The 16,270-nt window shown below is 45.3% G+C and overlaps 1 pseudogene; it reads right to left on the bottom strand.

Moving 5' to 3' along the window:
• Window positions 1–14,357: 14,357 nt before the first annotated feature.
• Window positions 14,358–14,476, bottom strand: LOC134970427 (5S ribosomal RNA; annotated as a pseudogene).
• Window positions 14,477–16,270: the final 1,794 nt, after the last annotated feature.

Genomic DNA, 16,270 nt, shown 5'->3' with positions numbered 1-16,270 from the left:
AGATGGGATGTTGCCCATAGCAACCAATCAGATTCTACTTCTCATTTATCTAGCACCTTCTAGAAGATATAACCTGGAATCTGATTGGTTGCTATGGGAAACATTCCATCTTAAATAGAACTCCCATCTTAGTAAATTTACCCCCAAATGAGAAAACAAACAAAAGAGAACTCTCCATACAACAACGACCCACGCACTCACTACTTATGGTCAAAGCCAGGATTCTCCCTCACCGGCAGCCAATCACACGCAGATGCACAGGGAGCTGCTGGCGGTTAGCGGCCAGTGAGGGGAGTGCAGGTATTATTTTGACATAAAATAAGATTACAGAAATAAATTTAATTCTCTATCTCTAAAATATTAAATCAACTTTTATAAATCCAATAAATCTACTTTCAACTCACATTTTATTAAACTCGTCGTCGGTATCCACCACCCCCCTGCCCTCTGGTACACACAAGAAACCCCTCTCACTTTGTTTTCCCTCCGTCCCGGGGGCCAGGCCTCTCCTGTACCCAGGGTCGGACTGGACAACAGGGGTACAGGGGAAACCACCGGTAGGCCCCACTGCCTGAGGGCCCACTCCTTCCTCTAGGGATCAGGTTCCAGACTGTGCACTTGTATTGTACATGGTAGATATGTTGCATTACACTGCACTAAACTATTGTGTATTTCAAGTCTATGTGGAGTCTGGCCACACCCCCTTTGTAGGCTGGCCACACCCCTAAGTATGGCCCCTATCACTGCATTCCCCCGGAGGGCCCTTCATACCCCAGTCCGACAATGCCTGTACCACCTGCTAGAACTGAATGCACTAGAAGCTTTCAATCATACAATCCTCAAGAGTCTGGAACAAAGTTTGCACCGCTTCCGGGTTTAACCACCTACAGTCCAATACGGACCTCAATCAGCCTTCTTCTCGCACTATAGTTTTTGCAGAAATATCTTATTATAGTTTATAAATCAACGGGAATTTCCAGCATGTGTCTTCGGCGTAAGATCTACACCTCTGCGTGACGCGCTCTCTGCTCCCCCCGGTTGCTAATCTGTCAATAGCATTAGCAGAAGTTGAAGGCCTCGCTAATGTCCAATATTTTGTGTTCAGCTTCTGCTGCCAGATGTCTCTGCATTTGAGTCTGACTCCTAGCTGATCTCCGTGCAGAATCCGCAGCAGGAGCAAGCTTCAGGGTAAAAGTAATGAATTAATCTGACAGAACGCTCCTTCTAATACGCACATCTTTCTAAATATTGCAGAAAGGGGAAGATAGACGCCTTCCTGCGTGTTCTGATTTACTAACTCTAATGTACCGTCTTCAAGTGGAGCATATGCGAGCGGTGATGATTTAGTGTAATTGACGTGCTGCGGGAAGGCGGGCTCGGAAGGCGGCGTTTTGCGGCACGGCGTTCTGCAGCAGCTGGGCCTGTAGTGTGAGGTCTATGAATAAATGATCAGCAGTTCTGTACAGGAAAAAGTGTCTTAATTGCTGCTGCTTTCTGATTATTACATATACTGTACTGTAGGGATTACATGTATTTTATATGAAAATGACACACTGTATGTACGGGTAGGTCAATGCTGTCAGTTTCTTTGCAGCCTGTGAGTAGGATATTTCCGTTAATCCGAAATATAAATGTGAATGTGTCACTGATTAGTTCCACCCACTTATGCAGTGTACTTATGGGGGTCATTCTGATCCGATGTAGGGGCGTCTGTGTGTGCGTCTTTATCACAGCTGTATCTGCAATTGTCTGCTAAATACCAGTGTAATCCCTTCCCTGGTGTGCGTCCCTGCGTCTCAGTGTGTGAGAACTGAGACAGAGTATTCACGTCATCCTATTTATATTGGCAACAAAAATGTTGTGTATTGCTGGTGTGGGCAGGTGGAGAGGCCTGTAGTGTTACCATATACTGTAAATGGACTATACAGCAAGTTCCGTCAAGTCTCTGCATTGGACTATTAAAGTTTGATTGAAGCTCCGTAATGTTTCTGTATGGACCAATAACGTACCTCACAACTTTTGGGAGGTTAAAAGAGGGACTCCTTGCGCGTCGTAGCCGCGCCGGTTTGGGAAAGGCACGTGGCCTCAAAATGGGGTGTGAGCTCGCGGGAAAGCCGCTTCCATTTCACGTCACTATGGGGGTATGGCTAGCATGGCATGGTTAGGTCTATAACCAAGTTGGTGAAGGGACCTCTGAGGTCACATGGGGGAGGAGCCATGTCACCAGTGGGAAGAGCCATGCTCTAACAGGTATCCAAAATTTACCCACGCAGCCACGCTTTGGGCTCGGTGGCTCGCTACGCTTCACTCGCCACCGGGTTACTAAAGGGAGTAGTTGGTGGCGTGGATAGTACAGGAACTATCCCACTGGCCTAGCTCCTCCCCCTGGTGTAATGGCTCCTCCCCCTGATGTCAGAGGTCCTTTCTCCAACTTGATTCTAGCTTCTACCCTGCTGGCATGCCCAGAGCCGGCCATAGGCATAGGCAAACTAGTCAATTGCCTAGGGCATCTGATATGCCTAGGGGCATCAGCAGCTTCTGCTGATTAAAATTATATGCGGCATGTCTATATTCTGTGTGTAGCATTTCATATGCAGATACAGCCACAGTCTCACACAGTATATAGGCATGCTACATATAATTTTAATCAGCAGAAGCTGCTTGTGCATCCTAGCCACATAGCAATGCAAATAAGATGCATTTTCATTAAAAAAAAAGTGTGCCCGATGTTAACATTGAGGCAAGATTTATGAGGACACATCTGTATCCAAGCAGAGGCAGAGGTCACAGTGTTAGTGGCAGTGTGAGTGCTGTGTGCATGTGAGTAGGTTGGTTGTGCAGTAGTGTTCGGAATATGTGTAAGGAGCATTATGTGTGTAATGTAAAAATGCATTAATAATGTGCAACATATCTGTAAGGGGCACTATGTGTGTCATTATGTGTATAAGGGCATTAATGTGCGGCATATGTGTAATAGGGTACTACTGTATGTGTGCCATTATGTGTATAGAGGCACTAATAATGTGCAGCAAATGTGTAGGGGGCAATATGTGTCATTATGTGTATAAGGGCATTAATAATGTGCGGCATATGTGTATGGTACATTATGTGTAAAAGGGCATTAATAAAGGTTATCATAATGTGTAAGGCGCATTATGTTTATAAGGACATTAATAATGTGTCTCATATGTGTAAGGAGCATTACTGTGTGGCATTATGTGTATAAATGCATTACTAATGTGTGGCATTATGTGTATAAGGTGCTCTACTATGTGGCGCTGCGTATAGAAAGGGCACTACTGTGTTGTCTAATGTGAAAAAAGAGCAATAGGGTGTGGTGTAATGTGAATAAGGAGCAATTCAGTGTGATGTAATGTGAATAAGGGTCTCTACTGTGAGGAGTAACGTTTATAAGGTAAAGTGATACTACTGTGGGATGTAATATGAATTATGGACACTATCGCATGATCAAATGTGAATGAAGTTGCAGTACTGTGTGGCATAATTGGAATTGGGGTTACTATTGTGTGGCCATGCTTCTTGCCAGCAAAAACACACCCCTTTTTGGGCTGTGCACCAAATGTGCAAACTGTTCCCATTTAAAATATAGGGGGTACAAACACCAAAATAAGGACTGCTATGGGTGAGGTGTGATGGTGCTGGGAAAGAGGTGCAAGGTCAGAGGCAGAACCAGCGGTGGTGCTAGGGGGCACCATCCAAAATCTTGCCTAGGGCATCATATTGGTTAGGGCCGGCTCTGGGCATGCCCCCTGTCGCTCCTGTCTCTGTGAATAGACTCTGTGCGCATGCGCACAGCGTCTATACAGCAGTGAGTGACATAGCCTCCCAACGGGCCGCCCCATCGCGGGACACTGCTTCCCGTGGGTGGGACAGAGGCACAGTCCCAAAAAAATGGAACTGTCCCGCGAAAATCGGAACAGTTGGGAGGTAATAATGAAACCATAACAAACTCACGCCTTCACTATGTGTCGCTGTGTTATAGTGGGGTGGTCTTCAGTATGCCGGCTATCGGGATCCCGGAGCACAGTATACTGGCGCCGGAATCCCGACAGCCGGCATACCAACACTTATTCTCCCTCGTGGGGGTCCACGACCCCCCTGGAGGGAGAATAAAATAGCGTGGCGCCCGTGGCACGAAGAGCCCGCAAGGGGCTCATTTGCGCTCGCCACACTGTCGGTATGCCGGCGGTCGGGCTCCCGGCACTGGTATGCTGGTCGCCGGGAGCCCGACCGCCGGCATACCATACTACACCCGTTATAGAGACCCCGTAGTGTGTTATGTCCGGGTGCATCCTGTATCTGCCGCTCTTCTTCCCCAGGTCCTAGCTATCAATTTATAGAATGTACAAGATAATTGTTAGCTGCAATATAGAATCTTGTTGCTAAGGGCAACGCCTCCGCTTGCCTCCACTCTTTAAATGGTTGGATAAACAGTTTTTAAAGGACTCTCATCTGTAATTAGTTGCTCTGTCATTAGTGTATCTGATATACTTCCAGTAATTAATGCGCTCTATATATACCGTAGATAGATGATAGCTAAGTGCAGAATATCAGCAGATAGTTTATGTCGCATTGCGTATCATTTGCGCACTTGGGCCCTCATTCCGAGTTGTTCGCTCGCAAGCTGCTTTTAGCAGCATTGCACACGCTAAGCCGCCGCCTACTGGGAGTGAATCTTAACTTATCAAAATTGCGAACGAAAGATTCGCAATATTGCGAAAAGACTTCTCTGTGCAGTTTCTGAGTAGCTCCAGACTTACTCTTCCAGTGCGATCAGTTCAGTGCTTGTCGTTCCTGGTTTGACGTCACAAACACACCCAGCGTTCGCCCAGACACTCCTCCATTTCTCCAGCCACTCCCGCGTTTTTCCCAGAAACGGTAGCGTTTTTTCACACACTCCCATAAAACGGCCAGTTTCCGCCCAGAAACACCCACTTCCTGTCAATCACATAACGATCACCAGAACGAAGAAAAAACCTCGTTATGCCGTGAGTAAATTTCCTAACTGCATAGCAAGTTTACTTGGCGCAGTCGCAGTGCGAACATTGCGCATGCGCAATAAGCGGAAAATCGCTGCGATGCGAAGAAATTTACCGAGCGAACAACTCGGAATGACCACCTTGGATTTTTTATGTCATTTTTGACTATTTCTTTTTATTTTATTTATTTCCAATGTGAGAAACCTGCCCACTCTAGTCAAAGGCGGAGATTGTAATTCTTCTAGCTGTATAATAAATGATTACTATCTTATCGTTCCATACATACCCTACTTCCTGCGCCATCTCATTCTCGTTCCACCTGATATAGTCTCTGCGTGCCTATAGTCTGATATTACAATAGTACCATTACACAGTCCAGCTGGCATTGTTCTATAACAGAAGATCGCGGTAATACGGTCTTTCCTTTCCATGGATTCCTCTGGTTGCCGGTGGAAACGGCGCTCTTACACCAAGCAGAGGAGACAGAAGATTTTACATTTCCATTCAAACCTTAGAGCTGCCAAAAGACTACATGTAGATGTATGTACAGAACAAAGGTCAACCGCTAATTGTATAACGCGTGACATAATAGCAGAATAATAACAGCCTAAATCCATGGCAACCTTAATGATGAGACTGGGTATAAAACGCGTGACGCGGTTGCGGCCTTTATTCTCATTATAAAGGTAAAAAACAGAAATATCCCAATAATGAGTAAAATAAAAAAGCAGAAGGGGTACAAATATATTTTCTACAAGCTGAAAGGATATAATTAGTACTAGCCATAATAATAATAATAATAATCATAATCATAATATTTCATAATTAACTGTTGTAGCCGTGAAGAAACTAAAGGCAACAGGAAGTCTCAACAGACCAAGGATGTCATTCCAACCTGATTGTAGCACAGGATCACTTACACTGACATGCGCGGGGAGGGGGGGGGGACGCCCAGCACAGGGCTAGTCCGCCCCGCATGTCAGGCCAGCCCCCGCACAAGTACAAAAGCATCGCACAGCGGCGATGCTTTTGTACTCGAAGAGTAACTCCCGGCCATCGCAGCTACCCGGGAATTACTTGTTGCTGCCCAGGTCGCAGCGGCTGCGCGTGACGTCACGCTGCCGCTATGGTCCCCCCACGCGTGCATTGACCGGATCGCGCCCACAAAACGACGGCCAAACGCCGCCCTGCCGCCCCCCGCCCAGCGGCCGCCTCTGCCTGTCAATCAGGCCGAGGCGATCGCTAGGCAACGACAGCTGTCTGCTATCTCGCATGCGCCGGTGCACTCCGGCGCATGCGCACTTCTGACCTTATCACTGCACTGCGATGACCGGCAGTGAGCGATCAGGTCAGAATGACCCCCCTTGTGTTTACTGCCGCAAAGATGCAATATATCTTTAACTCTACAAAGCCCCGCTGCAGAAGCACAAATCACCGAGAGAATGGCTACCGCGACACATGCAGTAGAGATGACTGTGGGAACATGGTGTGGGAGCCATGTTCCTGGAGACCCATGCATCCGCACACAATGCCAGAGTCTACTGCACTGCAGAGAGGATGCGGTGCGCAAGAAGTCTGCACACTGCCCCCTTTTCTCATAAACCGCCCCCGCACATAATGGTTTACGTTGGTTGAAAGTAGAGATGTGCGGCGGGCACTTTTCGTGTTTTGGTTTTGGATCTGGATTCCCCGCTCGTGTTTTGGATCTGGATTGGTTTTGACAAAACCACCCTTTCGGGTTTTGGTTTTGGATCTGGATGATTTAAAAAAAAACATAAAAACAACTAAAGTCACAGAATGTGGGGGTAATTTTACTCATACGGTATTATTAACCTCAATAACATTCATTTCCACTCATTTCCAGTCTATTCTGAACACCTCACACCTCACAATATTGTTTTTAGGCCTAAAGGTTGCACCGAGGTCGCTGGATGACTAAGCTAAGCGACACAAGTGTGCGGCACATACACCTGGCCCATCTAGGAGTGGCACTGCAGTCCCACTGCACAAATGGCGGATACTGGACGCACGTCTAACACCAACATAGCTGTCAAGGCCTCAGTTATCCGCTTTGCAACAGGCTGTCATATTTCATCTTCCTCGCAAAGAACTGTTGGACAGTCATTTGCTTAGTTGAAGTAGTACAAGTGGTCTTCTGACAGCCCCTCTGGGATGACCATCGGCTCCCAGCAGCAACAGCAGCACCAGCAGCAGCAGCACTAGGAGGAAGTAGTTCTTGATCTTTCCCTATTTTATCCTCCAAATTTATGTTCTCCATTACTTTTTATATAACAAAATGCAGCACAGGAGAGCGTACCTCTACACCACACAGGGCAAACCCTGTAAAAATTATTTGGATTAAATATTAATAACCCCTTTATTTGGAGTAAATAATATACAGTACAGGACAGCACCACTGAACTTGATGGCAGCACCACTGGACTGGAGTTATACGGCAGTATCACTGGACTTATACGACAGTACCACTGAACATATATGTCAGTATCACTAGATTTATACGGCAGTACCACTAGACATATACGGCACTATCATTGGATTTATACGGCAGTACCACTGGACATATATGGCAATATCACTGGAATTATATGGCAGTACCACTGGACATATTTGTCAGTATCACTGGATTTATACAGCAGTACCACTGGACATATATGGCACTATCATTGGATTTATACGGCAGTACCACTGGACATATACGGCAGTATCACTGGAATTATATGGCAGTACCACTGGACGTATATGGCAGTATCACTGGAATTATATGGCAGTACTACTGGACATATATGGCAGTATCACTGGAATTTTATATGGCAGTACCACTGGACATATATGGCAGTATCACTGGATTTATACGGCAGTGCCACTGGACATATACGGCAGTATCACTGGACTGGATTTATACGGCAATACCACTGGATTTATACGGCAGTACCACTGGACATATATGGCAGTATCACTGGATTTATACGCCAGTAGCACTGGGCTTTATTTATACGGCAGTACCACTGGATTTATACGTCAGTACCACTGGACTTATATGGCAGTATCACTGGACTGGATTTATACGGCAGTACTACTGGATTTATACGACAGCACCACTGGACATATACGGCAGTATCACTGGAATTATATGGCGGTATCACTGGATTTATACGGCAGTATCACTGGACTGGATTTATATGGCAGTACCACTAGATATATACGGCAGTATCACTGGATTTTATACGGCAGTACCACTGGACATATATGGCAGTATCACTGGACATATACGGCAGTACCACTGGACATATACGGCAGTATCACTGGATTTATACAGCAGTACCACTGCATATATACGGCAGTATCACTGGACTGGATTTATACGGCAGTAGGACTGGATTTATGCGGTAGTACCACTGGATTTATACGGCAGTATCACTGGAATTATAAGGCAGTACCACTGGACATTTATAGGCAGTATCACTTGATTTATACGGCAGTACACTGGACTGGATTTATACGGCAGTATCACAGGACTTATACGGCAGTATCACTGGACTTATACGGCAGTACCACTGGACTTATATGGCAGCAAAGGTAAACCACCACTGGAGTGATGCAGGACAACACAGCGCCACTGCAATGGACTGGACTTATACAGCAGCACTGGACATATGGCAGCAGAGGACTCCGCCACTATGACTGGACTGATGCAGCACAAGTCACCACCACTGGACTGATGCAGCACAACACAGCACCACTGCACTGGACTTATACATTTACACTGGGCATATGGCAGCAGAGGACACCACCACTGTGACTGGACTGATGCAGCATAAGACACTACATTGGACTGAGCAGCACAAGACAGCACTGGAATCACCACCCCTCTTTCCCGCACAGACAATGAGGACGGAGACACGTCCTCTTGCTATACTCTCAAATTCCAGAGTGAAAATGGCGGCGATGCGCGGCTCCTCATATGGAATCCAAACCCTGTGAGAATCTGACAGCGGGATGATGACATTTTGCCTTGTTCTGGTTTCTGAGTCTGGTGGGAAGTCCCGAGCCGGGCTCGGATCCGGCCTCAGGAAATGAAGTTCGGTAGGGTTCCGTTCTCTGAGAACCGAACCCGCTCATCTCTAGTTGAAACATGTTTTGACAATATTTTCCCATAAAAAAACAGTGGTTCCAGCTAGGAGAAGAGTCCTGGCATTTTGCTCCAGGCACCAATGCGTGGGAGAGGACACATCGGAGAGGAGATGGAGAATTTACTCTCCCACCTTTCCCCTCCATGGAACTGATGGGTGTATAAAGGGCCTGTGGAGAGCTCTGATGGGCTTGTTAGTGGTATTGGTGGTGGCACAGGTCTTTGTGGTACCGTTAGTTATTTTTAGGCTTTTGGTCGGGTTGGCCACTGCTGCTAATATGTTGAAAGATATTTTAGAAAATGGTTGCTGACACCTTAACTAGGGTATTCAATTATCCGCAAAATCGTGGCAAATTTTTCGTTGCAATCGGGCGAAAATTGCAGCGAAAACGCTCCGTTTTTCGACCTATTTAATTCCAAACGGGTTTCACCTGAAAATTTTTGCAGTGAAAAGTGCAGGTGAAAATGGGGAAATCAGCCTGTACCCCAAAAAATGCTAAACTAACACAGGAAAACAGAAGAGAAGTGTATTAGAGATCACATTAGAGAGTTTTTGGGGACTTAAATTGTGTGAAATGGCTGTTATATGCATTTTTTTTAAATGCAAAAAAATGATAGAAAGCAAGTTTTTTTTTAGCAAAATAAATGCTCTCATTAAATTTGGGGTACATAAAAATGGGTATAAGTATATATTTTGGTCATTTTAGGGTACTTAAAAAAAAGTGGAAACAGACCGATTACTCCCATCTGCAAGCCTAAAAACACCTGTCCCACTCATAAAGCACCCCAATATACCTGTCCCATACCTTGAACCCCAATTTCCATCACTTTGTACTTTTTTCACCCCAAAAATGACATGTCATTATTGGCCAATTCAAAATAATTAAAAACCTCAACGTGCCTAATTAGTCATTAAGGGGGGTGTCCCAGGAGTTCTGTACCATATCCAAACATTTTTACCTTAAAATAGTGACTTTTCCCAACTTTTCACCTGCTTCAGAGTAGGTGAAGTGAAATTAGTGAAAAAATGATCACCGATAAATTTTTCAGGAAAATTGAATAGGCTGTAATTGCGTTTAGCGGGAAAAGTCCGGTTTTTCACGCGAAAAGTTCGTTATCGCTGCTAATTGAATATACCCCTTAGTCTGTAGCAACCACTTTGAACTGTGCTAGAAATCACATTGGTTTTGCTTTTCCCAATGATCTGCTTTTGTCTAGTAAATCACTACAGTCTGTGTTGTTGCTTCTCCCCTCCCAAACCTCCTGAACATGAGATATTAGAAGCCAAAGAAGAGAAACTAGATTTTGTTAATTTGATCACATTTCAGAATACTTTGAGGAGTAAACACACACAGTTCAGTCTTTCAGTTTCTATGAAGACTTTTCCTTTACGGCTCCGGAGGGACTTTTTGATATAAGATCCGACTTGACGTCGATTCTGGAGGGAAATCAAACATTCTGGTAGACATAAAGAATTGGCTGGTAGAGCGTCGGCAGCTTAAAGAGGACTCAGGAACTGGTGTCATGTTAAATATTCACAGTAGGAAGACAGCCAGGTACTCGAACTGACAAGATGAATATCCCCTTCTCCTGCTGTTTCTATCTCATTAAATAAAGTGATTAAAGAGTTATCAAATTTTAATACTTCAAATTGACTGCAGCAGGCCACTTTCTGTGTACGGCAAATCATCCTTGAAGTTACACTGGCTTTAATTTTATTGAAACGCTGGCATCGACTTTCAGGCAGAGAGTGGAAATATTGAGAAAACATTGGTTAATTACTTTCAATCTCTGAAGCATTTTTATTTGAATATTTTTTTGTGTTTTTAAAGTTGTATTTTATGTTGCAGAATAGCGAGCTCACTTGGCAGGTTTTTTGACTGTGAAACAAATGAATCATTCTGTGCCAGATATCAGACGATCAGTATCCCTCTCACATATGCTGCAAATAGAGGGAAGAGCCCTGAAAAACAGCAGTAGCTGCCGCAGAATGCTGCATGTTCCCTTTATACTGCAGCTTGCATCATTGCATCATGACAGTGTTGTGGTCTTGCGATACATGATGATGATGATTGATGGTTCTCCTTCCCTAAATGCCTTCAGGATATTTGTATTGTAGCCACCTGCTGTTTGTGTGTACTGGGAGTCCTCAAAGCATAGTGAGCATTGCTATAAGCACTTTGCTGTCCATGGTACTGATCCCTGGCCAACACATTGCTGTCCATGGTACTGATCTCATCACACTGCTATCCGTGGTAAATCCCGGGATTCCTGGGATACCTCAGATTGGCTTTTTTCTATGTGTCCGCCCCTCTCGCCCCACTCCGCCCCTCCCGTCCCACACACCTAACTCACCATACGACGGGGTGGGAGGTAGGCACACATCCTGCAGGGTCGGCGGCAGGTCATCCAGCGAGGTCGGCCTGTGGGCTCGGCAGCAGCTGCGGGCGACACCTGACTGCGCAGCCTGACCTGTTACTGCACGTCACACTGCGCAGGGGGAGGGGGAGGAGGGAGCCAGGCAGTGTCTGAGCGTCCTGAGGATGCTCAACACTGCCCAGATTAAAAAACAAACAAAGGGCCGCCTGATCCCTCAATCCCCGGGATTGGAGTTTCTAATCTCTGTATTGAATCCTGGCCGATTTTTGGCCTAAATTCCAGGATCCTGACGACCTGGCCACCCTACCTCTGACCTACACATCACTGTCCATGGCACTGATCCCTGACCAACACATTGCTGACCATGGTACTGATCTCTGACCAACACATCAACAAATTGCTGTCCATGGTACTGATCCCTGATCAACACATCAACACATCGCTGTCCATGGTATCTATCTCTGACCAACACATTGCTGTCCATGGTACTGATCTCTGACCAACACATTAACACAGCGCTGTCCATGGTATGGATCTCTGACCAACACATTGCTATCCATGGTACTGATCTCTGACCAACACATGGCTATCCACGGTACTGATCTCTGACCAACACATTGCTGTCCATGGTGCTGATCTCTGTTCAACACATTGCCGTCCATGGTGCTGATCTCTGACCAACACATTGCCGTCCATGGTACTGATCTCTGACCAACACATTGATGACCATGGTACTGATCTCTGGCCAACACATTGCTGTCCATGGTACTGATCTCTGGCCAACACATGGCTGTCCATGGCACTGATCTCTGATCAACACATGGCTATCCACGGTACTGATCTCTGACCAACACATTGCTGTCCATGGTACTGATCCCTGACCAACACACTGCTGACCATGGCACTGATCTCTGACCAACACATTGCTGTCCATGGATATACTGGTGCCTAGCGGTGCCACAGACATCACTGTCCATGTTACTGAGCAGGCAGTAACACACACACATCTCACTGTCCATGTTACTGAGCAGTAACATGGACACATGTTACTGAGTAATCTACATGGACACATCATTGTCCATGTAGATATACCATAACATATACCTCCCTCTCCTTTAGTGCTGGTGCAGTAATGTGGTAAATTCCACCAACACAGTACTCCTGCTAGTACAATGATCTTAACCTACAGCACCTGCTTTAATTATCAGGTGCAAGTGAGAAGGAGAAGTAATCCTGGGGAAGCAATCCTCAGTGGTGGGGGAGGGGCTACAGGCTAGGCTCACCTCCCCCCAGGTGCAAAACCCTAGGGCCTCCACTGCACTTGCCCCTGTTGTCTCCTGCTAGTGGGGGGGGGGGGGGGGGGGGGCTGTCACAACCATGTGGCAGCTTCCTGCAAACATCTGGTTTTACTCACTGTCCCAGCTCAGTGTGTAGTTGCAGGTCCTCCAGAAGCGCAGCCATCCTGGAGGTCCGCAGCAGAAGTCACCGACCGGGTCGCCGGTGCTGCTGCCATCGATGCTGGTTGTCGGAGCGGCATTGCGGGCGCTTGCAGTGTCCTCCCACACCACTGCTCATCTTGTTGTAAGAGAAAAAAATTTAAGGAAAGTAAATCAGGGCTGATATACAGCCCCCTCTTTTTAAAAGGTGCCTCCTGCCCAGCACCAAAGAAGAAACTGGCAGGCCTTGTGTTGGGAGCGGGATATAGGGGACAGAGAGGCTAGGGCATGCTGAGATGATGAAAGTAACTCTTTGGTGCCTGCCTCACTCCCAATCCAGCCTATACCCTGTGTAATTAATCCTGTGCCCCCTAGTGGATGAAAAAGAAATGTAATTTTTGCACGGTGTGATAAAATTGCCCATGTCATAGCCATTATTATCCGTGAACCATCCGTGCTGTTCTACAACAGGACCCCTGTACTCTGACACATGTTAGGTTGATGGATTGATTTATCTGAGGTGTGACCTTTACATTGATATTGATGCAGTGGTTCCCCCATCACAATGAGTATTGGCAAGTCTTGCCATTTCTGAAATCACCTGAATATGTCATTGAAATGGGGTCTTCAGTCTCACTCGGTTTATGCTGTGTCCCAATCTCATTATCCAGGATGTCAGTCTGCAAAGAGCGAGACCTTTCTCCAGCTGATGTGGTTTCCATCTAGAAGTGACAAATCTACCATACAGAATGATGAGGACTAATAGGTTACGGATCTGTGTGACAACATAAGCCTCGGAGCTAATGCTGCAATCTTTATGTTGACTTTTAATGTCAAACACTTATTTTGCATCATATTCCGGGATTGTAATAGCATTAGTAATTTATGGATTTAGTTTAGCACTGTGTTGTATGTTTTGGAGAAACTGGCATGGCATATAGTAATCATTCAAACAAGGTAGAGAAGAAGCAAGACTCTTTGTGGGTACACTCTTAAATGAATATACAATGATCAAGATGAAAGAATTAATTCTTTAAAATGTACGCTTTTAATAAATACCATTAAAACACGATAAAGTTATCCAGAATTAAAGACAAACAACATTCAATATAAAAACTTTGGTCTGTGATTGCCAACGTATCTTTGTACTTAAGTCAATCGCATCAGAGTCTATAACCGTTGGGACCAAAGTAGCCACACCTGCAAACAGATATTTGATAGAGACCTTGTGGTCTATACAGTGTAGATTCATGGAGATGTCACTTGTGTTAACACTGAACCAGGTATCAATACTGAAAGGATGAAAATCCAGTAGGATAAAGGTTTGGAAGAAAGTCTAGAGCAGTGATTCTGCTATCAATGTTAGGCACAGAGTCTTATAATGAACAAATGATTCTACTAAACTTGGTATTCCCAAGTGGTCTCCCATCCAAGTACTAATCAATCCCAACACAGTTTAGCTTCCAAGTTCGGACGGTATTGGGCATTATCAGTGTGGTATGATAGTAGAAACTTAGAGGACGCAACCACTCCCTGGATCACTGATGAGAGATCACTTAGAGAAAAGAGTCACATATAGAAAAGTGGGAAGGAACAAAATGGTGGATCTGCTGCCAATGTTAGGCAGAGGTGAAAAAACAGCTAGGTGTAAAAACACTCATGCTGCATCTCAGGATCACTGGTGAGAGTCCACGAGCAAGATAGAAAAATATTGCATACAGGTATTAAATTGGCTGTAATAATACCAGTTATGGATGAACCTTAATGTAGACAGGATAATCACTTATATGTAAATCACCTGTATTTGAGTATACACACTATAGAGAAAATGGAAGCAAGAAAAAATAAAAAATGTTCTATGTAATAAATGGAAGGTGACCTATCTCTTGGTGTTAAAGGAATAAGGAATAATGCAAGTGCCTAAAACTGCAAGAAATCACAATTGAGATTAGTCACTGTGAATTGTATATAAATTACAAAGAAATCCTGGGCAGGTGTCAACGTGACATTTCCCCGGTATACAGGGATCAGAAACAATCAAATCATTTAAGGCACTGTGGCCAAATAACAAAACGCTGTACACTAACATAATAGCAGGATAAAGCCTATCAGCGGGAGTTTAGTGCACCGTGAGTCCGGGACCAATTACGGTCACAGCGGACAAAAATGCACCAAGGATAACAAAACCGCCATACACTCTTGTGTCGGCAGGATAAAACCTGTTCAACGGGGATGGATGAGCCGTGAGTCTGGGACCAGGTGTGGCTGTAGCGGACAGCGGAAGACCGGTTTCACCCACCCAAGGGCTTGATCACTTCCGGAATACATTGTTTTTTGCATGCAGGGTAAATACAAGCTGCTGTTGCATGTAGCACATCACTGACAGAGAACTTTATTATTTCACTGCACTTCATACTTGCCTACTCTCGGGTAAGATCCGGGAGACTCACACTTTTTTGGGTAGCACCCCTGTGCTGCCCAGGAAGAGTAGGCAGATCCTACATCCTGACCATTTCCTAGGGAGATAATGCGGGGAATCTTGGGTCTGAAGGGAGAGGAAATGAAGAAAGTAAGCAAGTATGCCGCAATTTAGATTTGAGTTTGGACACCCCCTCCCAAATCTGTCCTCCTCTGCACATTATCCATCTCCTCCCCTTGTAGTGGAACATAGTTTTGCCAAGGTGCAAAATGACTTGCTCTTTTTTTCTTGTGTCCCTTCACCCCCCCCCCCCCCCCCCCTCCACTTCAGAATTAGCCCCTAAAGGATAAGCTATAAAAACATCCCTGATGAAGACTCTACTTCAAATTACATAATATACTTTGTGTCCCTGGTAAATTATAGACAACAAACTATGGACTATGTCCAAGATGGCTGCCTCCACCTCTCTCAAAGTTATATCCGTGTTAAATAATGGAGATGAGTGGGAAATTGTATTTTTAGCCATTCCTCCCACAGTTCCCCAGCGACCGGCTGGTCAGCCATGTGAGGGGAAAGTCCTGTGGCACATGAAGGAAGGGCAGGTTTGGAAACACTCCTCAATTTGCATTGCAAACCTTCCTGACAGGATTTTAGAATTTCATAAGGATAATTTGACATGGGCACAATTCATTTCAAGGTAGAATTAAATAGTTGACTTATAACGACCCATTAATGTAAACAAATCTGTCCCATAGGGATTGCCGTCCCCAATTCCCGCATTACCATATGCCAGTCAGCAGACAATAGGCCTGCCTGCCAGCACGAGTGATGGGAAGACAATACATGCCGCTGTGTATGAAATGAATAGTTGTTAAATATGGATGTC

This window comes from Pseudophryne corroboree, chromosome 11 (genome assembly GCF_028390025.1).
Source record: "Pseudophryne corroboree isolate aPseCor3 chromosome 11, aPseCor3.hap2, whole genome shotgun sequence".
NCBI lineage: Eukaryota > Metazoa > Chordata > Amphibia > Anura > Myobatrachidae > Pseudophryne > Pseudophryne corroboree.
Note: the sequence above shows the minus strand (reverse complement) of the source record. Positions and strands in the feature narration are given on the sequence as shown.